Below are 26,866 nucleotides of genomic sequence, written 5' to 3'. Positions count from 1 at the left end.
TTCTGAAATGGGAACACCTCCCTGGAATACCACCTTCATTCTATTACCTATGCCATAGGCCTGCTTTGTCACTGTGACTGTGACATAATGAATTCTTTCTAGTCATTGCCCCAATAGATAGGTTCTCCTCTATGTTTATTCATCACAAATACCATTAATTATATTTGGGAAAATTAATTATACCGTAGATACATGGCTTCCTAAAATCTAAGCATGGCTAATGCTTGTAGGGGTACACAAGTGATCACAAATTCAAGCTGTTGCAGAATGAGCACTCTGTTAAAGTCACATTATTTTCTCCATTCATCTTTTTAACAAATTATACAATATATTAGTCTCTACAAGGATTCATTTTTAAGCCTAACAGAAACAGTTAAGATATGACTTAGAGTACCATTTATGTACTTACTTCTGAATCCATAGCTGTTGAACATCCACTGAAATATTATTCTGTCAAGTCCCAAACATCCCAGGCAAAGGGGGTAACATGGGGAGAACTAGTCTCAATTCATTTATTTTTCTTCACCATGAGTTTATTTGAATGTTTAAGTTTGCTTATGTTTTGAAAACTTTTAGCATATTTCTAGGAGACAGGTCAAATACTGGAGCCAAATTTCAGATAATGACATCAGGGATAACTGGCTCCTTAAAGATAATATCATCGCAGCGTGGCAGAGGGGGGACCATAAGGTGACCAATGAAAATGAATATTCAAATGCCCATCCATTTGTAAGTCTCACCAGCTGGAAGTTATCCAAAGCTTAACAATCTTTTTGGAGCCTTTTCTAAGTCTTCTTACTTTGCTACTTAAAGAATCTGATTTTATTCATGTGGATACTTCATCCACTGAGGCAGATTGAAACTCTTTTTAGCCTTAATATCATCATGGGATTATAGATTTAGAAAAAGAAGGAACTGCTAGTTCAAGGCCATTAATTTACAAATGGGGAAACTAAGGACCAGAAAAGTTAAGTGCCCAAAGTCACAAAGGGTAAGTGACAAAAGTAGATCCTCTAATATGAAAATATGCATCCTTTTCATGGTACCATAATCAATAGTCTTCCAGAGTTACATTCACCAAAATATTTCTCCCTTGGTGTTCATCTCTCTGTCCATAGCTTTTCTCAATACAGCTGGATTTCCAACAACAATCACACAGTTGCTATTAGGCAATATGTCTGCAAAACCTTGCAAGCTTCATAGGACCTGTTTGAGGTCTCCTAGGCATAATGTTTGAGAGTCCAAGATTACCTCCATATCATTATGAGATATGGTGGAGGTTAAATACTGAATTTATATCTTATATATGCACCTGCTATTAAGAATTAGAATGGCAAGAAAATATAGTGTTGCCTTCAGTCAAGAGGACCTGAGTTCAAGGCTAATTCTATAGCTTCTTTTTGTCTGCTGAGGAAAGTTCAGACTTTTTTGGATTCAAAGCACATGTCAGTCAGATATCACCATACATCCACAGGTTTATTTCAGGTTACTCTCTTTCACATATCCTACATACCACTCAATGTCTAGTCCTCTCTTTTAAAAACATATCATTTTATTTCCTGCCACTATGCTTTTGCACCTGCTTCTAGAATATCTTTCCTCTCCTTTGTTGCTTGTTGAAGTCCCATTAGTCCTTTAAAGTCCAAACCAAACACTATCATCTCCAAGATGCTTGCCCTGTTCTCACTTATTGGTGGTGACTTTTTACTGGACTTCTGTAACATGCTTAGCATTTAATATTTCTACTATCAGTTGTCTGAGTTTTTGTTATTGTTATTGCTGCTGTTACATAGGTGTAATGGAAACTTAAATGGGGAGATCTTTCATATTCTTTAATAGGTCCATGTGATCTGCTTGGGTCACATGAAACCCTGAGTCCCATGAGTCTGAGTCTTGGAAGATAGTCTTGAAAGCAGTCAGAACTGAAGGATGCAGGATGTTGGCTCATGTGAGTGAAAAAGCTTGTTTGTGATTTGTTTAAGGGAGCTGGTTTGTGGGAAGGCTTGGGGATGGTGGTGTTCTCTGCATTGTTATTGTGTATAGATGTCTTTGTCACTATGATGGATTTGACTTTCTGGTGTCTGAATGTTTTGGTTCTGCCTTCCATGTGGAGTGTTTGTGGTATTTTGTGATTCAGAATTGGGCAGGGATATTCATGGCCACCATAGGCACTGTGAATATAACATTGGTGCTACAACAGGGTATAATGCTAATTATACAGTGCTAATTATACAACATTGCTAATCCTTAATAAGTTTAAACCTGCACTCAGACTTTTGGTACACACTGATTATATATTTCGTGCTAATTAAAATTACTTTAAATGAGCTAGAGAAACTCCTCTACCTTATCAAAGGGGTCCTCTATAGAGGATTTACAGAAGGGCATGGAAAATTATGATAGGGTGGAGATAAGCTACCATTTGCACGAGTGAAGAGATTTCACACACCAATGTGATCACGAATCTATTATGATGTATGTCACTGTGGCAGAGGTATCCAGTAGAATATTTCCGGGATGTGCACTTATTCCTAATCTAATATATTTATTAATGATTTGAATGAAGGCATAGATGGCAGAATCATCAAATTTTCAGATGCACAAATCTGGGAGATCTAACTACACATTGGATGACAGAGCGAGGATATAAAAGGATCTTGATGGGCTAGAGTATGGGATTGTACATAATAATACTAAATTGAATAAGGAGAAATATAAAATCCTAAACTTGGATGGAGGTACAGTGGATAGAGTGCCGGGTCTAGAGTCAGGAAGATTCATCTTCCTAACTTCAGATCTGAGCTCAGATACTTCTTGGTTTTATGTACCCTGATCAAGTCATTTAACCCTGTTTGATTTGGTTTTCTTATTGGTAAAATGAGTTGAAGAAGGAAATGGCAAACCACTCTATTATCTTTGCCAAGAAAACCCCAAATGGGGTCACAAAGAGTCTGACATCACTGAAACAACTGCACAACACACCTTGGATACAAAAAAATTTACTTCACAAATACAAGAAAGGGGAAATGTGGATAGACAACACTTTCTGAAAAAGATGTGTTTTAAGCTGTAAGCTTAATATGAGTTTCCAATGTGATCATTAACCAAAAAACCTAATCCAAACTTGAGCTCCATTAAGAGTTGTATAGATTCAAGGAATTGGGAGGTGATAATCCCACTGTATTTTGCTCTCATGAGACATCACTACAGTTTAAGGATAATGCTAGATAAGCCATAGATTACCTAGAGCATGGCAATGAGGATAGTCAAGGCCCAAAAGCTGAGGATTGCTTAAAGGAGCAGAGATATTTATTTTAGAGAAAAGAATACATGGTGAGTGTGGAGAGACAGGACATGAACAGCTTTCTTCAAGTATCTGAAGGGCTATTATGGATAGAAGGGATTGGCTCCAGAGAGCAGGACCAGGAGCAATAAGTTGCAAAAAGAGTTCAAGTCTAGCCTTGGACACTTAGATATGTGACCCTGGGCAAGTCACTTAACCCTGTTTGCTTCAGTTTCCTATGAGCTGGAGAAGGAAATGGAAAACCACTCTAGTATCTTTGCCAAGAAAACTCCCAATGGTGTCATGAAGAGTTGGGCATAACTGAAAAAATCACAGAACAATATTAAATCTCTTTAAGGGTTTAAACAGCAGGAAAAAAATAGTAGCTAAGAGGGCTAGGATCAGCTCCACTCTTTTGAAGGATTCTCAACATCTCTTAAGATGAGAATAGAGGTGCAGTGAGGAGTTCTGGAAAAAGCTCAGGCCTTAAAGTCATAATATCATTGTTCTAATTCTGTCTCTTTCCCCAACTTACTTTGTGAATCTGGGAAAGTAACCTCCCCTTTCTTGAGCTTCAATCTCTCAGTCTTTAAAAGAAAGTAATTGAAGTAGCTGGTGATCTTTAAGGTTCCTCCCATTCCAACACTCTACAATTCAGTGAAAATAATTCTTTTTGATGGATAAATCTGTGAACTATCTTGTAGTCATACTTGTAAAGAGGAGATATTTTTAAAATGCTACAAAGGAGCAAGATCACTGTACAAGGGCCCTTTTCTAGAAGCAGATTTTATCATTCAGTATGTACCTTCTTCCTAACTCTCATGGGATTTTGCTGCAATTCCAAATTGGAGAGAGGGAAATATCTCATTTTTCTCCACACAGGGCTGTGGGTATCACACAACTTTCCCTTAGGGTTACACCATAGAGCTATTGGTATGTGGCCAGAATACACCATTTAACACTCTTCAAAAATTACAGTTTAGAAACTGTACCCATCCTCTCTCGTCTCTCAGGAAAAAGAGGCTCATAGCCAGCATCTGGGCCTTGAGGATACACCTGCAGTGATTCGTGTCATCTTGTCATGCATAGCATACTTTGGCATCACCCACAAGTCTAATTAGTGTCAGGGATTGCTACTTCATGCATCACTTTAAAAACACAAGGCAAATGAGGGTAGCGCATTTTTTAAGAGTATGTTATAATCATCACTCTGCTTCCTGCTTTCCATTAGAGTGGCTTGAGTAAGTTACTGGGATTTGGGGACAGTCCAGAATTCATTTCACAGCTGGCAGAATAACATAATATACAGAATGCTCCAAAGGTGTAAGACATAGTGAATATGATCTTCAACTAATAGCCATCGATCTCAGGAAATGGAACATGGACCAGAGATCAGTTCACAGAGCCTTTTCTGAAATCCTACATCTCAGTAGGTTCTACAAATAGTATCCCAATTTTTCCATTGTTTATTTCCTCTGTGGCAACAAATCTGTCACATGGAAAAACAATAGTTTTCCTCAACTTGCCTCCACCCCACTCCCCACATCCCATAAATTATCAGGATAGATACATATATATGTATATATATATACTTAAGAAAACATTTTAAAAGATATGCAAAATGTCTTAGATTCCTTTAAAGATTACCCCAAGTGCCACTTAATACAGGAAAGCCATCTTGATACCTCAAACAAATGGTATATATTTTATACAAAATTTATTTATATTTATGTATATTTTATATTCAATTTGTAACATACATCTTTTTTTTCTGCATTGTTTCTGTATCCTCATAACCTAGCACAATGCCTGACACATAGCAGGCACTTAAGAAATATTTGTTGAATGGAATTGAATGGAATAATAATTTTGGACATTGAAATAATACTTTAATATTTATGAACAACTTTGCATAATAATCTCACTTGATCTTTACAACAGCATTGTGAAGAAACTACAATAGGTATTATTGTCTCCATTTTACGTATATAGCAACTGAGGCTCAAAGAAGTTATTTGATTTTTTTGCTGGTCATACAACTAGCATCTGAAGTATAATTTAAATCCAGTTATCTTGTGTCTATAAGTTATATACAAGTCACCACACATACATGTATGTGAAATCCTGTGCGATTTCTTAAAATATGTAGGAGTATATTTTAGTCACATTTGTAACACTTACCCACAGGATGTTCTGTCTTGGTGTACTTTTAATCTGATCTTAAAACTGTGCTAAGACTTTTGGAACACCCTGTGTTTGTATAGCACAATGAACACGCATGTATGTACATAAATATGTGTATATATTATGCACATATGTCTATGTGTGTGTGCATATATATACTTATGTGTGTATACACGCATATACAGACATATATGTATATATCAGACCTTAGGTCATTCTCACAGTTCCAAAGAACAGGAAACATATAACAATATTTATACTTGTTAGAATGAATGCTAACTGTATCTAACCTACTTAACAAAAGTTAAATATATCAAACATGAAAAAAATGCCCTCTTGAAAATTTTCAGTGGAAAGAACTAACTGAACTGAAATAAAAATACTTTGAAAATATTAGACTCCAAGAGTGAAAAATGAATCCCATCACGAGTTCTGCAAATTACATTGACCTCAAAGACATCCAGAAAAGCAAGTTCATAAAACCAGCTCAATTAATTAATAAAAGGAAATCTTGAAATAGAATACCCTCATGGGAATACAGAATTTGCCAACTCCAAACTCATTGCCTCTCCCCAAATGTTCTTATTTGGGTCCTAATATCCTGGCCACATTTCCTGGTATTTGAAACCTCCTCATCTGCTAGCATTGAAAATTCATCAGTATCCTTCTATATCCTCTTCATATCATTAATAAGGATGTTCAAAGAAATCAGACACCCAGTCCTACCATAAACACTTCCTCCAAACTAAATCTTAGGTCATTTGTCAGTTATCTTTGTGGTTATCAACCCATTTTTATGGTGGCAGTACGACCGGGTGATAGTTATACCAGGTAATTTTTGAATTCTTTGAAATCTAGGGCATCATCATGTAGGAGAGCAATCTCTGTATCCAGTTCTAAGACAGAATGTCATATACTGCCAGATTTTGTGGTCTTATTGGTGTCTCTTGTTATTCTTCAAGATAGTGCAGTGAAATGAGAATAGTCTTTCTATATAGTACTTTGCATTGGATTTACAACATCCAAATTTCATAGCAGAGAATCCTGGGAGACAGGATTCTGGGAAGATAGAGGAGTACATCAGAAAATTCCAAGCTCATAAGATTTTTCCCCCACAAAAAGGATAAAAAGCACCTTAGGATGAACAAAGTGCAGAGTAAAAATAAATGATCATGGAGCATAGCAGGGGTCCTCCCAGGACAATCTGAGAAAATCAGAAGGAAAATCCCAGAAAGAGATTTCTTCCTTGGGAAAAGTAAACATCTCTAGACTAGGGTCTGCATAAACAACAAGCTGCAAGCCCTGGAGTTAGTTGGGTTGGGAGGCTGCCTCAGCAGCAGCTACATAAACTTTTACTCCTGGGACCTTGAGGGTAGCTGGGTTTATGAGCCAGGAAAGATTGAGAGAATGTCTGCTGACAAGGATTGCTAGATCTGGCTCCTGCAAAAACAGTCAGGATGAGAAGGAACAAGCTCAAGTGCAGAAGCAGTGAGGAAGGATGCCCCTGGCTGTGGGCACTTATAGGAGGCTGGAGGTTTAGCTTTGGCTCTAGGCTAGAGGGGAGAACTGAAGATCTCAGATGAGAGGCACCATTCCCCCACACTCCAGGACTAGAAGTGATTACAAAAATTAAGCTATTACTACAAAAAAATACATAGGCAAAGTAGAAAGAATTCAACCACAGAAAGTTATTATGAGAATAAAGAAGACTGGGGTTCATCGTCAAAGGAGAATATTGAAGCAAGAAACTCTCTTCTAACCCAAAGAGCAACATCAAATGGTCACCTGCCCCAAAAAAAATTTATGGAAGAGCTTAAAACAGACTTTAAAATCGAATGAGAGAGACTGAGGAAAAACTAAAAAACAAAAAAAAGAACAATCCAAGAAAAACAATAAGATTATGAAAAGAAATTCAACCAATTAGAAAAGGAGATCTAGAATCTTGAGGAAGAAAATGATATCTTGAAAATTCAAGTTGGGCAAGGGGAAACCAGTGATGTTCTGAGTGATCAAGAAATAATTAAGTAAACTATAAAGAATGAAAAAAATAGAAGAGAAAGTGAAAGATCTTATAAAAAAACTGATCTGGAGAACAGATCAAGAAGAGAAAACATGAGAACACTAAGACTACCTGATAACTATGATCAGAAAAAGATCTTGATACAACAATACAAGAAATAATTAAAGAAAATTGTCTTTAAGCATTAGAAAAAGGGGGAAAGTGGAAATAGAAAAAAATCCATCACTCACCACTTGAAACAGATCCTATGAGGAAAACTCATAGGAATATTATAGTCAAATTCTGAAATCCCAAGCTGAAGAATAAAATATAAATAGTAACAAGAAAAAAAACTTAAACATGATGGTGCCACAATTAGAATCACATAAGACCTAGCAGTGGAAACAGTCAAGAACCATAGATCTTGGAACATTGCATATCAAAGAGCAAAGGAACTGAAATTCTGACCAAAAGTATCATATCCAGCAAAGTTAAGAATAATTGTGAATGAAAAATAATGGACATTTACTTGATCAGATGTCCAGGACTTTGTTTAAAAAAAAAACAAACCTGAACTTAATAGAAGATTTGACATACAAGAGCCAAGAGAAACAGAAGGCATAAACCAAAGACTGGTTACAAGGAATTCAATAAAGACAGACTGTTCAAGGAATTCAATAAAGACAGACTGTTTACCTTTTATGTATGCAAAATGTAAACGGTATGTCTAAGATTGTTATTAGCAATTGAGTAGTTTATAAGAAACACTGGGGTAGACCTGAGTTTGATATGACTTAAAAAGTAAAACCATCTAGGAATAGTTCAAAAGAATAATTATACAAATGAGGTAAAAGAGGAAGAACCAGCAACAGAGGAATTAAGGGAGGAGAGCTGGTAGTTCTGATAATCTACTTTCATTGGGAATGGATTCAAGACAGAACATTATATATGTACCTATATATACGCACACATATGTATATAAAAGTACACACATATAAGTATAAAAGTCTTCTACATTCAGAAGAAATAAAATGGTAAGAAGATAGGGAGGTGGGAGAGGATAAGAGGCATTTCTAGAGGGGAAGGTAAAGGAATAGGTTAAAGGGGGATATAAAGGGTATTGAGGTCAATGAGAATGGAAAGATAAGGGAGGGATTTGGGGGAGGATAAGGGAGAGATCTTTAGTGGGGAGGGAGAGGGAGTAGGTTAAAGGGAGGTATAGAAGGGTGTTTAGATTTATGGGAATGGGGAAACAGGGGAGAGATCCTTGGTGTGACGGGATAGGCTAAGTAATAGGAGGGCAAGGGAGTGGGCAAAAGTAAACTAGAGGAGTCAGAAGGGATAGGAAATAAGTGATATGCACAAACATAAAAAAAAGGTCAGGTGTAGAATATGTTAGGGAAAGCATATATCTATATAAGTATGAACGTATGTACTCATGCATGTACATATGTGCATGAGTATATATATGTATGCATGTGCATTTGTATGTGTGTATACCTGTGTGTGTGTGTATCCACATTTAATTGTAGCCTTCAGGGGTGGAGCAGGAAGGGAAAAAAAAGAACAGAGTAAAAAGTTCACAGCAGAGAATAAAAGAAAACTTACAAGGAAGCAAAGACAGGCAGCTCTCAACACAATGTGCAGCATTTATCATACAGGCCTTTTTGAAATGGAAATGTATTGCTATATATTTTCAATCCTCTCATGTTCTGCTGGGCATATGACATTTTTTTCTTTACTTTGTATTCAAGTTTCAATATTTAATTTTATGATATGTTTCTTTTTCTTTTCTCTATTTTGTATTTGAGTTCTGGTGTTTTGAGTTTAAATTAAAAAAGAGAGAGAATCCTGGGGTAAAGCTGGTTAATTAGTTTGTATCTGAGCTAATTCAAGCTAGGACATTACTACATTCAGTTTAAATCATTCACACTGCACATTGAAATAGTGGTTTCTTCTCAGGTGTGAATCCCCCAAATATCTCAAAATCCTAATTATCTATGTACCACCCACTCCAGGATTATTTAAAGTCACAAGCTGAGTCCCCAGGGAGATCATAACCCCTGGGTTCAAATATACTATATATTTTGTGGCTCTGCTCTCTTTAAGGACCTATAATCAAGAGCCCTCGTGATGATCATCCAGCAGATACAATTAGTTCAAAGTAAACGCATTTACTGATAGAAAATCATAACAATAGCAAAAAAGTCTCCCCATTAAGTTGAGGCATACTTATCTACAACCACACACACAGCATCAGAGGAAGAGTAAACACATGCTTAGATCACACTATTAGAGGGCCATATACTTAGGGATCATATGTGACCAAGTCAACATACCCCTGGCACTGCAGGGCCTCAATATCACTTTTCTTCTTTTGGTATCTTCATATAGTTCACCCTGGACCCAGAATTTCTGCTGGAAATGTCAATCAGCCAGGCTCTCTGAGTTCATCCCTCTCCACATCTCAAATCCTAGTAGTCAGGGCTGGCTCTCTTCTTGACTAACAGAGAGGTCAGACTTTCAGAACTTTCTCCAGCCTCAAAAATCTGACTGACTCCTTGGGCCTGTGTATAGGAATAATGTCTGTAACTGGAAGAAAAAATCCACTGCCAGACTCCATGCATAATAGGAGAGAATAAAAGAAAAATCCTCTCCACTCTTATAAGCAATGAACAATTCCTTCTCTGGAGCTAGGTCAAAGGTGTAGAACCTGGGATCTCAAGGTCACCTGTGGCCCTCTAGGTCCCCAAGTGCAGCCCTTTGACTGAATCCAAACTTCACAGGACATATTCCCTTAATAAAAGGATTTGTTCTGTAAAACTTAGATTCAATCACAGGGCCACATCAGTTTCCCCACCCCTGAGCTAAGTTCTTCTCCTATATCCTGCCCACTTCTTTGTTTGAAAGGATGACACTTCTTGGACCTGGCTTATGCATCAATCACCTGCTAAGAAGTATGTCTTGAATGTAAAGGGCCAACAGAGTCGTGGTTGATCCTTAACCAACACTAGCTAGCTGTCCTCTATTCAATCAAATTCTTTACAGGAATTTGAGCACAAACTAAAAGGGAGGAAAGAGTACAAACTAACATTTATATTTCCTTTAATGCATTAATATCTCCTTATGTCTCTTATCCTTCCATTGTCTTCTGGGATTTTATCAACTGTGCTGAAAAGAAATCAACTGATCAAAGGTTTCCTGATCTGCTCCTCCCTCCCTGCCCCAGCCCAATACTACAATTACATTTCTATCATAAACATCTGAATATTTATTTTTCTTCAGGTAAAGTGTGGGAGGAAAGCACCAGCACTAGAGTCTTGGTGATATGAATTCAAGTCCCACTTTTTCTATTTACTATATCTTTAGTATTAGTCAAATCATTTAACCTCTGGATCGTTCTTTTGCATGATTTTCTGAATCTTGATGCTAAGTCACAGAAAGAGAGAAAGACAGAGAGAGAGACAGAGACAGAGACAGAGAGAGACAGAGACAGAGAGACAGAGAAAGAGAGAGAGAGACAGAGACAGAGAAAGAGAGAGACAGAGACAGAGACAGAGAGAGAGAGAGAGAGAGAGAGAGAGAGAGAGAGAGAGAGAGAGAGAGAGAGAGAGAGAGAGAAATTATATGGTACGTAGAATTTAGAATAAGAAGGAGTATTAGAGATTATCTAGTTCAATTCACTCATTTTACCAATGAGGAAACAAGCCCAGAGAGGTTAACTAAACATCTAGGATTCAAAACTAGGGACTCTGATTCCAAATCTATTGCATTTCTCACCAAATTACATTGCGTCTTTGTCATCCTAGTTCATGTTCTTATCTCTCACAAAGATGATTATGATAACCTCTGAACTGAATTCTTTGACTCAAAGGTCTGCTGTATCTAATCTATCCTCAACACTACTATCTCATCATTATTTAATGATCTGACCATGTCATCCCCTTACTCAATAAACTCCTGTGGCTTTCTATTACCTCTAAATAAGCATTCCTATTCTTGGAAATCAAAACCTTTCATGATCTGGTGCCAACCTAATTTTCCAAATTAGTACATATACTTTATGGTCCAAACAAGCACATTCTTATTCTTCTTAAAATATAATATCCCACCTGCCACCTTTGTGCCTTTGTTCCAAAAGGACTCCTTCCTTATCTCTACCACTTAGAATGCTTACATCTTTCAAAAATCACCTCATGATCTTTTACATGAAGTCTTCTCTGCTTCCCCTCAGTTGCTAGTGTCTTCTTTTTGAAATGCCTCTGTGTTTATTTTGCATGCACTTTGCATATGTCTGTACATCTTTGTTTCCCCCCCTCCCCATAGACTGTAATTTCCTTTCATTCTATAGGGAAAGGGGAGACAGAGAAGTACAGCACATTTCATTGATGAGTGTCTCATTTTCAAGAAAAATGAGGAATGGACTTAAATTTATAAAAGCTATTACCTAATTGATAAAAGTTAAAGTTTATGAACAGGCAGAATTTGTTAAGTGTTTAATATGTGGAATGGAATACACATTTATGAAGTGACTATTCAGTGCCAAACACTATACGAGGCACTGAGGATACAAATACAAAACTAGACAACCCCTACACTCCAGGAAGCTCCATTCTGATGGATAAGACAACATGCAAAGTGGGAGACCATTGATGGGGTGTGTGTTTGGAGTGTTGGCTGGTAAGGAGAAAAAAAGTTCAGAGTGAGTCAAACCAGGATTGAAATTAGCATGTCTGTGGTCCCTTGTAAAATTATGGTCTGAGGAGGTACCGGGATCAGTGCCAGGGAAGAACTCCAGCAGGGAGAGCTGGGTCGGGACTGGCTGGGGGCTCCGGGCCGTGACTCGACCCCAGGGGCAGTGGAGTGCTCCCCATCATGGAGTACCTGAAGGGCCTGGCGGTGAGCAGCACCAGCTGCGTCCTGTGCTGCAAGTGTGGTATCCCTATCCTCCCCAATCCAGCCAACATGTGTGTGGCCTACTTGTGGACACAAGTGGACATCAATGAAGGGATCCCCATACAATGTCAGTTAACTTCTGCAAACAGTGTGAAAGATATCTTCAGCCACCAGGAACACAGATACCTTAGAGTCGAGGGAACTTCTTACTTTGTGTTTGAAAAAAATCAAGGCCTCTTTAAGTAAGGTACTACTGATGGAAGCTGGTTTCATTTGGACTGAACTTCATTTCAAGCAGCTTAAAGTCAAGCTGACTTTCCAGAAAGAGGTGATGAACGGGGCCATCCTTCAGCAGGTGTTTGTGATAGAGTATGTAGTGCATCACAGATGTGTGATGCTGGCCACAGGGTGGAAGTCAAGGATTCCTGGAAAGCTGTGGTTCAAGTCAGGCAAAAGACCTTACACAAAAAAAACTTTCTACTATCTGGAGCAGCTGATCTTGAAACACAGAGCACATCAGAACACCCTGCGGATCAAGGAGACTCATGATGGCTTGGGTTTCTATTATGCTCAGAAGCAGCACCCCCAGAAGATGGTAGACTTCCTCCAGTGCACAGTCCCTTCCAGATCCAAATCTTCACAGAGACTGATCTCTCATGATATTCATAGCAATATATATAATTACAAAAACAGCTTCTCGATGGAAATTGTTCCCATGTGCAAGGACAGTGTTGTGTGTCTGTCTCCCAAACTGGCTCAAAGCTTGGAAACATGAGTCAAATTTGTGTTTGCATCCGAGTTACCAGTGCCATCCACCTCATTGATCCAAACACACTACAGATTGCTGAGATTGATGGGAATACCTATTGGCGTTACCCGTTCAGTAGCTTGTGCCACCTCAAGCAGCTGAAGGAGTTTATCGTGATGGAGTGCAGCATCATTCACAATCAAAAAGCTGTGGCGGGGGCTGGCATGAGATCAAATAAACACATGCTTGGAGAAGTCTGGGTGCAGAAGACTTCAGAGATGAGCACGGACAATCAGTATTTCTGCCAGACTCATTTAGGACATCTTTTGAACCCTGGAGACCTGGTGCTGGGGTTTGACTTGGCCAACTGCAGCCTGAATGATGAGTATGCCAACAAGATGAACAACCATCATATTCCTGATGTGCTATTAATCAAAAAGAGTTATGATTGTGCCAAACACCAGCGTCGCAGGAACTGGAAACTCAAGGAGCTGGCTAGCAACAAAGAAACCATGGATACAGATGATGAAAGGCAATACCAGGACTTTCTGGAAGATCTGGAAGAAGATGAGGCAATCAGGAAGAATGTCAATATTTATAAAGCCTCGACAGTCCCTGTTGAGAGGGATACAGATGATGAAGAAGCCCCTCCAATTATCCTGGTAGAGATGCTTGAGGACCTTCACATCTCCAAAGATGCCACTGGGGGAGAAGGAGCATCAATGATGACCTAATGAAATGAACCATGTGACAGGCCTCGCTTCCTCAGCTGGAAAATGAAGGCTTGGATGAGGAGATCTCTTGAGATCCCTTCCTGATGAGAATTCTGTCTCTATAAATTAGGTCTTTTGAGAAAGGAAAAGGTTTAGAATCTAAAAAAACTGAGTAGGATTGAGTGCTTACCTACATGTCATAAAGAAAATAAAACTGACGATGGATTTTAAAAAAAAATTATGCTCTGAGCTAGGGAAGCAACCCTCTAGGCTATGTTAAGCTCTATGTGCCTTCCACTGTATGTAAATTAAACTTTTTTCACTCCATATCCATTATGTATCACATTATTATAAATTCCCTTTTCATGATTATTGTCCCTCCATTTTGACTTGGATGATTTCTAACATACCTTTCAGCTCTAAAATTCTATGACTTCCATTTAGATAACTGAACTTTTAATGATAAATAGTGAGATTCTATATGGTTGGAACTTTGATAACTATTTGTATCCCTTCCAATGCAGAGCATAATGATTTATATGTAGTAATGTTTAATTAATATTAGTCAAACAAATTGAGTTTAATAATTCTTTTCAAATATATAATGGAGTCTCATTCTGTCTTATACATAAGGAACACTCAGTAAATATTTTCAGGCTTTGATTTTGCAATTTTAGTTGCTGAATAACTACTCAGAATCCTCTTTCTTTTATACTGTTACTCTCTGTCCATCAAAAGTGAAGCATACACTTTGAAATACTATTTGCCAGCAGTGGTCGACAGATTTTACTGCTCATTCACTTTTTCCAATAAAAATAATAGTTAGCACTTATATAGCTTTTTGAGGGTTGCAAAGTGCTTTACAAATATTATCAAATCTTCACAACCCTAGGGGGGAGTAAATGCTACTATTGTATCTGTTTTATAGCTGAGGAAATTGAAACAGACAGAAGCTAAGTGACATGCCCAAGTCACATAGCTACTTTAGTAATTTTTTGAGGCTAAATTTGAAATCAAGTGTTCTTGAATTCAGCACTAGCCTTTTAGTCCTTGCATATCTCCTAGCTTTGTCCATGTGAGACATCTGAAAGCAGCCTTTCTAGATTCAAGTATATAGTTTCAGATCACAGAAAGGAGGAAAATAAAGTGATGTTCTCCATGTTTCTGGGACATTGTGCTCTTTTCCTTTTTTCCTACCTGTTTTACCACTCCTCCACCTTCTTTGATTATTCTTCATTCATATGAAATCACTAAAAGTAGGGGTCTCAATTCATTGTCCTGGGTGCTCTTCTGTTCTTCCTCTCTGTTATCCCACTTCATAAACTCTTATGGGTTCAAGTAGCATCTCTATGAAGATAATTCTCAAATATATGTAAGCAACCATGGCCTTCTTCCAGAGACACAAAGTGCCTTGTGGATATCACAAACTGAATACCCTGAAGGCATATCAAATTCAACATCTTCAAAACAAAGTTCATTGTCTTTCTACTGTAAACCTTTTCCTCTTCCCAATTTTCTGATTAGTGTTAAGGATAGTACCGTCACCAAAGCTAACAACCTCATTCTCAATTCTTCCCTCCCACTTAAGCCATGTATCCAATGTTACCAGGATTTGTTATCTCTAAAATTTCAGATTCCTGATATATATTAATCTTTAGGATTTGGGAATGAGAAATTGGAATCCCAGAATTCTTGAAATTATAATTTATTCTGTATCTTTCATGACATTTTATTTACATGTTTTAAACAATAATGAGTGAAAAAAGAATAAACAATGAATCACTTTTCTGTAATGGCATGACGCAAAAATTTTGGAGGTTTTCTGTAAAAAATATCATAAATGCATGGTTTACTATTTTGAACTAATATATTTTGATAATGAATTATGTCACTTAACAATAGACTGATTACTTTTTTCATCTTTCTTTAAATACTACCAATATTCTTTACTCATTATTATAGATGTATAAGTTTTAATATATGCACATTTATTTAATAAATATGAAATATTAAATTTAGTAGTATCTACAATGAGTTGTAGCCTGTGGTGAATGTTCAAACACTGGAAAATACCATTTAACATGTTGGGGAGTAATCAAGTAAGGTAACATTCAGATCTTCTATTAAGATTAATAACACTACACAGAATCATTTATCAAAATTACTATCTCAAAGACTAGTGTCTTTTCCAAACTTATTATTTCTTGGAATACTATTCATAAGATTTGTATAAAGTATACTATGTGAGAAAACTTACTAATATTTATTTGCAAGATTCACCATTAGCAGCAGATAGGGTCATGAATGCACACTGACAGCAACAGTTGCAAATAGAACTGACATAATATCATGATCATTCATGTTTTGGCTACCAGAACCGGTGATCTTAAACTTTCACTCCTCACAAGAGCATTTCCTTCTCTTGCTCATGACTTGATGTCAACGGATTCCTTCAAAGAGGTATCATGTTTATTACTAACAACTCATAGGGTTTGCACAAGAGAATTACACCCAAAAGGAAACTGTGGAAAATTTGTGACATGAATGCATCACTGGTGGAGTTTTGAACTAATCCAACCATTATGGAGAATGCTTTGTAACTATACTCAAAGAGTTATAAAACCATGCATAGCCTTTGATCCTGCAATACCACTTCTAGGTCTGTATCACAAAGAGATTAAAAAAAAAAGGAAAAGGACTTATATGTACAAAAATATTTATAGCAACACCTTTTGTGGTGGCAAAGAATTGGAAATTATGGGGATGTCCATCACTTGGGAAATGACTAACAAGTTGTGGCACATGAATGTAATTGAATTCTATTGCACTATAAGAAATGATGAGCATTTCTCACAAGAGAATTCCACACTTTTTTTCCTATTTTCTTAACTGATTTTTCTCAGACTCTAGATTAGAAAAAAAAAAAAATAATAATTTCCTGAGAAATATTGGAAAGGAATTCTTCATGGAAACCCTAGCTGATTTTGCTTTCATATTTATACATAACCCCATGTCTCTACTCACACAGCCCACTTGAGATCTTCATAACTTCAGGACTATTCAAATAGCCTTCTGATTGTTCTTCCAGCTTCATATCTCTGTCCATACCAAACAATCCTCCAACATGACTTTCCTAAAATACATATAACCATGTTACCCAAGTAGCTTCCTATTTCCTCTAAACTCAAATACAAAATCCTCACTTTGATTTTTAAATCCCTTGCTCTTCCTCCTCATCTCTACCTCTTAGCTTCTCTTCACTTGTTCAAGATTCAGATCAAGTCCAGGTAGGAGAACTAGGACAGAACTGTATCATGAAGATGTAAAGCAAAGAAAGCATCTAGGATAAGGTGACCAACAGTGTCAATTACCATTTAGAATGGTCAAGAGTAAAAGAGGGATCTGTAGTGGATCCATTCAAGCAATATTTTATAATTTCTTCCAGATATGTTCAGCATTACATGCATAGGCATAAATGATGAGAATAATCCAGGGTTAGGATTTAACAAGGCATTGTTTGCCATATTATTCAAAAGCCAACAATTCAAGAATAGTGGGTAGTTTGTAGTAGAGTTGGTTCATCAAGGGGTCAAGTTAGGGGAAAGAGTGGACTACATATAACAGAGGGGTGATGGTTTGAGAAAGAACTGAAGGGTAAAGAGGTAAGAATAGATGGTGAAAGTGAAGAACAGGTTTAGGGTCTCTAAGGTATGGGAAAAGATGGAATGATAAAAATTTTAGTAACATAAAAGAATTGTAGAGTTCATGAACATGAAAATGATATACTCTGGATGATGACAAAATTAAGGATATGAACTTCTCTGTGAGAATCACAAAAGTTGCATAGGTTGAAGAACAAAGAAGTTTGGGTATTTGAGGGACTATTAATAAGTATGTGGAAATTCCTACTATAAGAGCAGAAACTGGGATAAAATGGAAAACTATAAATCAGGCACTGAAATCATTGAGAAAAAAACAGTATACCAGTGATTGATAGGTAATGACCACCACGAGCTGGACTGGGTGATAAATTTGTTTAATATGAACCTCAAAGGAGAGATTACTGAGCAAAGATGGTAGAGGCAAAGCCTGCCTGCAGTCAGAAACCTGATATTTAACCCTAAGTGTTCCTAGATAAGCACATTTATTCACTGACGTGCTTGGACCTGGTGAAGCAAATACCTACTGGAAAAAGGGAAGAAAAGCTTTCAGAGTGCTAAACAATACACTCAAAAGGAAAAAAAAAGGAAATCAGAAGTTTTTCCCTCCTTTGAAAGTCAACTGAAGGGAAAATTCTTCTTTCTCAGTGACTTGTCACTTTAGACACAGAACCCCCATTTCCTCATTGATTGGGGGAGGCAAATGAGAATCAATCAGAGCCTCTGGCCAAATAAACCCTTTTTAAGTATTATTTATTTATTTTTAACATTAATTTTTTTTTTAAGTTTTGAGCTTATGATTATTTTTTCCACCCCTCATTTATCCATTGTGAAGGCAAGAAATGTGATATCAATTATGTATGTAAAGTTTGCAAAACATTTCCACATTAGTCATATTGCCAAAAATAAAGCAGAAAAAGAATAAGTTTCAATCTGCATTTAGATTCCACCAGCTCTTTCTCTGAAAATGGATAGAATTTTTCATCATAGGCCATTTTGAATTATTTAGAATCATTGTATTGCTGGAAATGGCTAAATCATTCACAACTGATCATTGTATAATATTGTTATTACTTGTGCAATGTTCTCCTGGTTCTGCTCACTTTACTCAGCATCAATTCATGTAAATCTTTCCAAGTTTCTCTGAAATCTGTCTATTCATCATCTCTTATAGCACAAGAGAATTCAATTACATTCATGTCCCACAACTTGTTTAGTCATTCCCCAATTGATGGGCACCCATCCCCTTAATTTCCACTTCTTTGTCATTGCAAAAGGCACTACTGTAAACATTTTTGTACATATATGGCCTTTTCCTTTTTGTTTTTTTATCTCTTTGTGACACAGACCGAGAAGTGGCATCACTGAATAAAAGGGTATGCATGGTTTTATAGCCCTTTTGAGTATAGTTCCAAAGTGTTCCCCATAATGGTTGGATCAGTTCAAAACTCCACCAGAGATTCACTGGTATCCCATTTTTTTCCAAACACCCTCAAAAAGTTCTCATTTTTCTTTTCTATCACAGATGATAGATATGTGGTGATATCTCAGATTTGTTTAATTTTCATCTCTAATCAATAGTTACTTAAACCATCTTGTCACATGACTATAGCTTTGGAGATAGCTTTGATTTCTTATTCTGAAAACTAACTGTTCACATCTTTTGACCATTCATCAATTAGGAAATGATTCATATTCTTATAAATATGACTCCATTCTCTATACATTTCAGAAATGATGCCTTTATCAGAGAAAATTGCTATGCATTTTCCCCAGTCTCCTGATTTCCTTCAAATTTTGGCTGCATTGGTTTTATTTGTGCAAAACCTTTTTAATTTAGTGTAATCAAAATTTTTACATTACACGATTTTCTCTAACTTTTGTTTGGTCATAAATTCTTCCCTTATACACAAATCTAATAGGTAAAATATTCTATGTTCTCCTAGTTTGCTTATGATATTACCATTTATATCTAAATCATGTACCTGTGGTTCAATATGTTAAGTAAATAGTTTGCTGACTAGGACATGTGCTCAACTCCAGGGGAAGGTACCTAGTTTAAAGGTGAGACACCCATTTCTACTCTAAAGTTGCATATGAACATAATACTGATGTTTTTTCTAGAATACTTCCAAAATATTGTTTTTTAGACAAATATATTTTAAATTAAGAAATTTGACTTACCAAAATAGAAAATAATGCTATTTGCTCTATTGTTCAATTGAATGAGTTATTTTTTCACTAAGTCCAATGGGAAAAATTAGCTTTTTTCCTACAGGATTTTAGATTTTTGGATTTCTCCCAAATGTTTTAGAAGAGGTAGTAAATAAAGCTGTCATCATGAATTTCATATTAAAAACATAACTTATTTTACATCATCTTGCTATGATTTTCTATAAATACAGTCATATTTACCAAAGGTTATCAAAGCTGATGATTGTAGTATATAATCATTTTAAAGGATTTTTTTTCTCAGAAGTCTTAGATTTATTTTCAGAATCTAATTTTCTGACTTTTAACAGATAGTTTAAAACATGGAAAAACTTCATTTTGCTTTCTCAAAATATACTCAATTAAGAAAAATGTTTATTCCCATGCCTTAGTTAAATCACTGATTCCAATATTTTTTTCATTTTTTGACATTTGATTATGCTAAATAACAGCCAGATATGTACAACATATATGGGTGAACACTAAATAAAACTAATGTGTTTATTTTTTGTTACCAGCAGTGAAGTTGAAAATATTAGAAGTCACATATTTTGAGAGGACAAGATTAAGATGGTAGTTTTTATTTCAATGAATTAAGCTTGATGAAAGCTCAGCTGGCACATTTTTCTTTCCCCATTTAGGCTTCACATAGTACTTTGTACTTCTCTTATTGACTTGTGTTCCAGTTTCAGTTGTAGCTATTTCTGCATGGCATGTATCAGCAAAAAGGAAAATGTACTGGTCATGTAATGAGAATTTAGGGATAAATAATGAACAACCAATGAAGAGCTTTTGAAATAACCAATTATTCATATTTCAATGTCTTATTGTTAAATTGAATACCCCAAATATATTTGTGACATCAATAGAAAGCAAATAAGGTCTGTGACTTCTTAGGTGGATTTACTGAAATTAATTTATAGAAGTCAAAGATAAGAATTGCACAAAATGGACAGGCATGGGTCAGCTGAAATCTTTATTACTGGGGAGAGGTATTCACATAAATGAGATCTTTGATTAACTGAAAATTTATGTTTTGGATGCCCCTATAAAATTAAAATCTATGATGAAAGAGACATCGTGGGTCTTCTTTTTATTTTTCCTTTATCGCCTTCAGCAATTTCCACAGTGTTCCACACGTTCCCAGTGATTTCAAAATATTTGTTGAATTCAATATATATTATTATCTCTGTGAAGAAACTAACTTGAGGGGTGGGGGGGAAGAGCCAAGATGGCAGAGCAAATACAGGGACTTCCCTGAGTGGTCCCTCCAAAGAAACATAAAAAAATGACTCTAAACAAATTCTAGATCTTACAGAACCCAAAAATGATAAAATGAAACAAATTTCCAGCCCAAGACAACCTGGAAAGTAGACAGGAAGGTTCTTTTTCACTAGGAAGGGAGCAGAGCATAGTCCAGTATGGGATAAACCTGCACATCAAAAGCCTCCAGGAAAATGAACATGGAAGATCTCAAAAAGGATTTTGAAAATCAAGTAAGAGAAGTAGAGGAAAAATTGGGAAGAGAAATGAGAGTGATGCAAAAATCATGAAAATCAAAACAAGAACTTTCTAAAGGACACCCAAAAACTACTGAAGAAAATAACGTTAAAAATAGACTAACCCAAATGGCAAAAGAGATCCAAAAAGCCAAGGAGAAGAATTACTTAAAGAGCAGAATGGGCCAAATGGAAAAAGAAGTCCAAGAGCTCACTGAAGAAAACAATTTATTCAAAATTAGAATGGAGCAAATGGAAGCTAATGACATTATGATAAAACAAGAAAGTATAAAACAGAACCAAAAGAATGAAAAAATAGAAAACAATGTCAAATATCTCACTGCAAAAACCACTGACCTAGAGATATCATTTAAAAAATATCGCACTACCTGAAAACCATGATCAAAAAAAGAGCCTAGATATCATCTTTCAAGAAATTGGAAATTGAAAGAATCAACCAATCAATTCTGGAAAGAGAACCTAAAAAGAAAACTCCTAGGAATATTGTAGCCAAATTCCAGAGTTCTTAGGTCAAGAAGAAAACACTGCAAGAAGCCAGAAAGAAACAATTTGAGTACTGTGGAAATACAATCATGATGACACAAGATCTAGTAGCTTCTACATTAAGGCATCTGAGGACTTGGAATATGATGTTCCAGAAGTCAGAGGAGCTAGGATGAAAACCAAGAATCACCTACCCAGCAAAAGTGAGTAGAATGCTTCAAGGGAAAAATGGACATTCAATGAAATAGAGGCCTTTCAAGCATTTTATTTTTACCAAGAGAGGCAGAATCATCATTTGTATTAGGTCAAATTTCCAGATTCTTGTGAGATCTATACTAATTCCTTCAAAGACTTAGATAATTGAACAGTGTTTCCTTTCACTTCTGAATTTCAGAACATTAATAACAGTTTCTTCCTATGCCCCTTTCTTACTATTTTTTATTAAATTATTTTATTTGTTTTCAGTGTTCTACAATCACTTCCATATATCTTAGATTTTCTCCCCTTCCTTCAACTCCTTCCCTTCTCCCTCCCCAAACTCCCCCTGAGACAGCAGACAATTTTATATAGGTTCTACATATACATTTCTATTGAATACATTTTCACCTTAGTCATGTTGCATAGAAGAATTAAAATGAAAGGGAGAAATCACAAAACAAAATAAAAAGAAAATGATCCGTTTCATTCTGTGATTGAATTCCATAGTTCTGTCTCTGGATGTAGAAGACATTTTGCCTCAAGAGTCCATTGGGAATTTTGTAGGTCCTTGCATTACAATGAAGTAGTAAGTCCACCAGAAAAATTCCTCACACACTGTGGCTATTTCTGTGTACAAAGTTCTCCTGGTTCTTCTCCTTTCACTCAGCATCAGTTCATATAAGTCTTTCGAGGTCTCTCTGAAGTCTTCCTGCTCATCATTTCTTATAGCACAATAGTATTCCATTACATTCATATACCACACTTTATTCAGCCATTCCCCAATCAGTGGGCATCCCCTTGATTTCCAGTTTTGGGCCACTACAAAAGGAGTGGCTATAAATATTTTTGCATATGTAGGTCCTTTTCCCATTTTTAAGATTTCTTTGGAATACAGTCCTAGAAGTTGTATTGTTGGATCAAAGGGTATGCACATTTTTGTAACCTCTTGACAATGTTCCAAATTGCTGTCCAGAATGGTTGCATCAGCTCACAGCTCCACCAACAATGAATTAGTATTCCAATTTTGCCACATCTTCTCCAATATTTATCATCTTCCTGTTTTGTCATGTTAGCCAATCTGATAGGTATGATGTGGTACCTCAGAGTTGTTTTGATTTGCATCAATAGTGATTTAGAGCATTTTTCATATGACTACAAATAGCTTTAATTTCTTCCTCTGAAAACTGCCTGTTAATATCCTTTGACCCTTTATCAATTGGGGAATGACTTGTATTCTTGTACATTTGACTTAGTTCTCTATATATTTTAGAAATGAGACCTTTATCACAGACATTAGCTGCAAAAACTCTTTCCCACTTTTCTGCTTCCCTCCTAATCTTGGTTGCATGGGGTTTGTTTGTGCAAAAACTTTTCAACTTAATGTAAACAAAATTATCCATTTTGCACTTCATAATGTTTTCTATCTCTATCTCTTATTTAGTCAAAAATTTCTGCATTCTCTATAAGTCTGATAAATACGCTATTCCTTGTTCCCCTAACTTGTTTATAGCATCAATCTTTATACCTAGATCATGTACTCATTTGGACTTTATTTTTGTGTATGGTGTTAGGCATTGGTCTACACCCAGTTTCCACCACACTGTTATCCAGTTTTCCTAGCAATTTTTGTTGAACAATGAGTTCTTATTCCGCAAGCTGGGGTCCTTGGGTTTATCAAACAATAGATTGCTATATTCATTGACTACTGTGTCTTGAGTACCTAATCTATTCCACTGGTATACCTCTCTGTTTCTTAGCCAGTACCAAGTGGTTTTGATGATTGCTACTTTATAATACAATTTAGGATCTGGTAGAACTAGGCCACCTTTCCTTGCATTTCTTTTTATTAGTTCCCTTAATATTCTGGACTTTTTGTTCTTCCAGATGAATTTTGATATTATTTTTTCTAGCTCTAGACAATAATTATCTGATGGTTTGATTGGTATAGAACTGAATAAGTAAATTAATTTAAGTATAATTGTCATTTTTATTATATTGACTTGACCCACCCACGAGCAATGGATGTTTTTCCACTTAGATCTGACTTTATTTGTGCAAAAAGTGTTTTGTAATAGTGTTCATATAGTTCCTGGGTTTCTTTTGGCAAGTAGTTTCCCAAATATTTTCTAGTATCTACCTTAGCTTAAAATGGAATTTCTCTTTCTATCTCTTGCTGTTGGACTTTGTTAGTAATACATAGAAATGCAGATGATATTGTGTAAGTTTATCATGTAAAGTGAAACTGGCAAAGTTCTTTATTATTTCAAAGAGTTTTTTACTTTATTCTCTGGAATTCTCTAAGTATATTATCATATCATCTGCAAAGAGTGATAACAGTTTCTTCTTTGCCTATTCTAATTCCTTCAATTTCCTGTTCTCTTATTGCTACAGCTAACACTTCTAGTACCATAATAATAGTGGTGATAATAGACATCCTTGTTTCACCCCAGATCTTATTGGAAATGCATCTACCTTATCCCCATTGCATATAATGCTTGATGAAGGTTTTAGTTAGATACTGCTTATTATTTTATGGAAAATTCCATTTATTTCTATACTCTCCAGTGTTTTCAATAGGAATGGCTGTTGTATTTTGTCTAAAGCTTTTTCTGCTTCTATTGAGATAATCATGTGGTTTCTGATAGTTTTGTTGTTGATATGATCAATAATGCTAATAGTTTTCCTAATACTGAACCAGCCCTACATTCCTGGTGTAAATCTCACCTGATCATAAAGTATTATTCTCATGATAAGTTTCTGTATTTTTTTTTGCTAAAATCTTACTTAAAATTTTTGCATCTATATTCATTAGAGGTATTGATCTATAATTTTCTTTCTCTGTTTTGGCTCTTCTTGGTTTCGGTATAAGAACCATATTTGTGTTATAAAAAAGAATTTGGGAGAACTCCTTCTTTCCCAATTTTCCCAAATAGTCTATATAGTATAGGAATTAACTGTTCTTTGAATGTTTGATAGAATTCACTTGTAAATCCATATGGCTCTGGATATTTTTTCCTAGGGAGTTCATTGATGACTTGTTCAATTTCTTTTTCTGAGATGGGATTATGTAAGTATTTAACTTCCTCTTCTGTTAATCTGGGCAATTTATATTTTTAAAAATAATCATCCATCTCATTTAGAGTGTTGAACCTTTCAAGCATTCTTGATTAAAAGACCAGAACTGAATAGAAAACTTGACTTCCAAATATAAGAATCAAGAGAAGCATGAAAAGGTAAATAGGAAAGAGAAATCATAAAGGATTTTCTAAAGCTGAACTGCTTACATTCCTACATAGAAAGATAACATTTGCAACCCATGAGACCTTTTGCAGTATTGAGGTAGTTGGAGGAAATAGATAGATAGATAGATAGATAGATAGATAGATAGATAGATAGATAGATAGATGATAGATAGATAGATAGATAGATAGATAGATAGATAGATAGATAGATAGATGATAGATAGACAGATGCCACAGGATAAGTTGACTATGAAGGAGTGATATCTAAAAAATAAAATTAAGGAGTGAGAGATGAATATATTGGGAGAAGAAGAAAGGGAGAGACAGAATGGGGTAAATGACCTCACATAAAAGAGACAAGGAAAAGTTTTCACAATGAAAGGGAAGCAGAGGGAGCTGAGAAGGGATGAGTTCATCTTACTATCATCAGATTTGGCTTAAGGAGGGAATAACATACACACTTAATTGGGTATCTTACCCTACAGGAAAATAGGGGATAAAGGGGATGGGGGGATGATGGAAAGGAGGGCAAATTGGGAAAGGGGGTAGTCAGAAGCAAACACTGTAGGAAAGGGACAGGGTCAAGGGAGAAAACAGAACAATTGGGGTGCAGGATAGGATGGAGGGAAATATAGTCTTTTACAACATTACCATCATGGAGGTGTTTTGCATAACTATAGATGTATCACCTATATTGAATTGCTTGCCTTCTCAGTGACAGTGGGTGGGGAGGAAAAAAGAGACAGAACTTGGAACTCAACGTTTTAAAAACAAAAGTTAAAAAAATATTTTTACATGCAACTGTGGAATAAGATATACAAGCATTGGGGTTTAGAACTCTACCTTGCCCTTTAAGAAAGTAAAGAGGAAGGGGTAAGAAGGGAGATGATAAAAGGGAAGGCAGACTGGGAAAGGGGTAATCACAATGAATGCCATCTGGAGTCGGATTGGGGAAAGATAGGGAAAAGTTTGGAACTCAAAATCTTGTGGAGATGAATATTGAAAAATGAAAATAAATAAATAAATTTTAATTTTAAAAGAGAGGATAAAGAAAGAATCTAACTTTTGGAATACAGTTCATTAATAAGTTGTGACCTGCTTATAATTATGATCCAAAATAATAACAATTAAACTAACATTTATATACTAACTTAAGTTTTACAAAATATTTTATACATTATCACATTTTATTCCCACAACAAACCTAGGAGATAAGTGATTCTGATTTTGATTCTGATTTTATAGAAGAGAAAACTGAGGCAAACAGAGGTTAGGTGAATTATCAAAATTCAGACACCTATTCAGTGTCTGAGGCCAAATTTGAATTTAGCTCTTCTTGACTCTAGGTGTAATGCTCTATCCATTGCAACACCGAGTTGTCTGAAGTGAAATCTTAGCTACTGATTTAAGAGACAATTTTATCAAAGAAAAAACTCAAGAATAATCTAATGGCTTATATGAGAGTATAAATAGATCTCTGGGACCAAAATGCCTAAACCTACAATTTCTCTGTAATTATAGTGATATTTCAAAACTGTTTGCAATGTTGCCATCACATCCAACTTATAAAAAGAAATGAAAATCCCTATGCAAAAAGAATTGCTACTCTTGTTTTAATTCCATTAGAACAATTGCATGAGCTGTTTCAATGCTTTGTGTTCTACTTTGGTTCATATTTCAATAAGTCTTAATGATTATGTTGAAAATTGGAATACTTTAATCCAAAGGAT

The 26,866-nt window shown here is 35.8% G+C and overlaps 1 pseudogene; it reads left to right on the top strand.

Annotated features, from left to right (window-relative positions):
- The first annotated feature begins 12,341 nt into the window (after window positions 1-12,341).
- Window positions 12,342-13,856, top strand: LOC140523682 (60S ribosomal export protein NMD3 pseudogene; annotated as a pseudogene).
- Window positions 13,857-26,866: the final 13,010 nt, after the last annotated feature.

The sequence above is a fragment of the Notamacropus eugenii genome, chromosome 2 (genome assembly GCF_028372415.1).
Source record: "Notamacropus eugenii isolate mMacEug1 chromosome 2, mMacEug1.pri_v2, whole genome shotgun sequence".
NCBI classification, from domain to species: Eukaryota; Metazoa; Chordata; class Mammalia; order Diprotodontia; family Macropodidae; genus Notamacropus; species Notamacropus eugenii.
The sequence above is the reverse complement of the archived record's forward strand: the minus strand, read 5'-3'. Positions and strand labels throughout refer to the sequence as shown.